This window comes from Schistocerca nitens, chromosome 7 (assembly GCF_023898315.1).
Source record: "Schistocerca nitens isolate TAMUIC-IGC-003100 chromosome 7, iqSchNite1.1, whole genome shotgun sequence".
Classification (NCBI taxonomy): Eukaryota; Metazoa; Arthropoda; class Insecta; order Orthoptera; family Acrididae; genus Schistocerca; species Schistocerca nitens.
In genome coordinates, this window is record NC_064620.1 from 306309020 (window position 1) to 306311519 (window position 2500).

A 2500-nucleotide genomic window follows, 5' to 3' on the forward strand; every position below is an offset into this window, starting at 1 on the left:
CCTGATTCCCCGTTACCCGTTACAACCATGGTAGGCGCAGAACCTACCATCGACAGTTGATAAGGCAGACATTTGAAAGATGCGTCGCCGGTACGAAGACCGTGCGATCAGCCCAAAGTTATTCAGAGTCACCAAGGCAAACGGACCGGACGAGCCGACCGATTGGTTTTGATCTAATAAAAGCGTCCCTTCCATCTCTGGTCGGGACTCTGTTTGCATGTATTAGCTCTAGAATTACCACAGTTATCCAAGTAACGTGGGTACGATCTAAGGAACCATAACTGATTTAATGAGCCATTCGCGGTTTCACCTTAATGCGGCTTGTACTGAGACATGCATGGCTTAATCTTTGAGACAAGCATATGACTACTGGCAGGATCAACCAGGGAGCTGCGTCAACTAGAGCTGAGCAGCCGGCCGCCCGGGAGTGTGTCCCGGGGGCCCGCGCGAACACGCAAGCGTCCGCTCAATTATTCTGCAAACAGGAGGAGGCTGGGCTCCCCTGCACGATACACCTCGAAACCCTCTCAGGTCCCGGCGGCGCGCAGCGCCGTCCTAAGTACTTGGTCGGGTTCGAGAGAGGCGCAATCGCCCGGAGATAGGCGAGTAGACGCTTTCAGTGCGACCACCCGTGCTCCCAACTGAGCTTGCCGCTGCCGACAGAGGCCCGGGAGCGTGCTGTCGTGGTGTTGCCGGCGGGAGACAACACGCGGCCACAAACAGTGACCGGGCAGCTCCAACGCCAGCGCCACAGAGGGGCAGAGCCCCACTTGGGTGCCAAAGCGAACTCTCCCAGCACAGCGCACGCGCCAACACATCCGCACAGCTGCGATACAAACCACCTGCGAGAACCGCGGGGGCGACCGAGCAGCAGACGGCGTCGCGGCGCCGAGTGCCGGGCGGCGGCGCATCCTCAACGCACACAGTCCTCAATCGGACCAGCACACTGCAGATGTCCACCGCGCTTCGCACCGGGCCCGGGAGGACCCACTTTGGCCGCACGGCGCCGCGCGCTGGGTGCGCCGGCACGCAGATGCGCCGCCTGCCGCCTCCGTCAGCCGGCGCGCCTGCCACTGGGCGCCCCCACCAGCCGGCTGCCGCGCGTGCGCCCACGCAGCGCGCGGCCAGCACGCCGGGCGCCCCCCCCTCACCGGCCGGGGACGGTCCCACCCAGCCACCGCCGCGTATCGCTTCATACCCACATGCCCACTCACGTTCGTGGGTATGACGGGTGTCGCTGAAGCAACCGGTTAATACCTGTACCGATCGTCGATATCAACGATTCACCTCCAGCGCGAACAACCGCGCAACAACGGATTTCCAGTTCATTTGCGTAACTTGGGCAGCAAACGTAGACATCCATCTACATTTGCGACTTCTACGAGTCTTGCATGCCTGGATGTTGTGTGTCACGACGCACTCCATCAGCATACATACACGCTGCGACGTGTGCACGAAAGAACACGTGGAAGGTGGCCAGCGTACGTATGCGAATGCCATTGCACAGCTGCGAAGCGCATTCAACACGCGAACTCCTGACCGACGAGCTAGAGGTGACAGGAGGGGAGGGGGGGGGGGGGGGCGGGGGCGATATACGTCCTATTGCAGTACACAATACAGTGGATAGCGGGACCATGTGGAAAGTAAGCAACACTCGCAAGATGTGAGGGTACGCACCGTAAAATGAATCAATACGCAGAACACCACAGTGTGCGCGAAGTGAACTATGTTGAGATGGTTGCAATTAGGCAACGCTACACGAATTCCTAGATTCATATAACTAACAATTACAGGGCAGGTTAAGGCGCAACGTGGGTTAGGTTAGGGCGCAACGTGGGTTAGGTTAGGGCGCAACGTGGGTTAGGTTTGGGCGCAACGTGGGTTAGGTTAGGGCGCAACGTGGGTTAGGTTAGGGCGCAACGTGGGTTAGGTTAGGGCCCAACGTAGGTTAGGTTAGGGCGCAACGTAGGTTAGGTTAGGGCGCAACGTAGGTTAGGTTAGGGCGCAACGTAGGTTAGGTTAGGGCGCAACGTAGGTTAGGTTAGGGCGCAACGTAGGTTAGGTTAGGGCGCAACGTAGGTTAGGTTAGGGCGCAACGTGGGTTAGGTTAGGGCGCAACGTGGGTTAGGTTTGGGCGCAACGTGGGTTAGGTTAGGGCGCAACGTGGGTTAGGTTAGGGCGCAACGTGGGTTAGGTTAGGGCCCAACGTAGGTTAGGTTAGGGCGCAACGTAGGTTAGGTTAGGGCGCAACGTAGGTTAGGTTAGGGCGCAACGTAGGTTAGGTTAGGGCGCAACGTAGGTTAGGTTAGGGCGCAACGTAGGTTAGGTTAGGGCGCAACGTAGGTTAGGTTAGGGCGCAACGTGGGTTAGGTTAGGGCGCAACGTGGGTTAGGTTAAGGCGCAACGTGGGTTAGGTTAGGGCGCAACGTGGGTTAGGTTAGGGCGCAACTTGGGTTAGGTTAAGGCGCAACTTGGGTTAGGTTAAGGCGCAACTTGGGTT

At 58.6% G+C, this 2500-nt stretch overlaps 1 non-coding gene across 1 annotated transcript in view; it reads right to left on the reverse strand.

Moving 5' to 3' along the window:
* The window catches only part of LOC126197231 (small subunit ribosomal RNA), a 1909-nt gene extending 1520 nt beyond the window's left edge, over window positions 1–389 (reverse strand). Inside the window, exon 1 of the ribosomal RNA XR_007539612.1 lies at window positions 1–389. This exon is cut by the window's left edge and continues 1520 nt beyond it. This is a non-coding gene — a ribosomal RNA (small subunit ribosomal RNA).
* Between the last annotated feature and the right edge of the window lie 2111 nt (window positions 390–2500).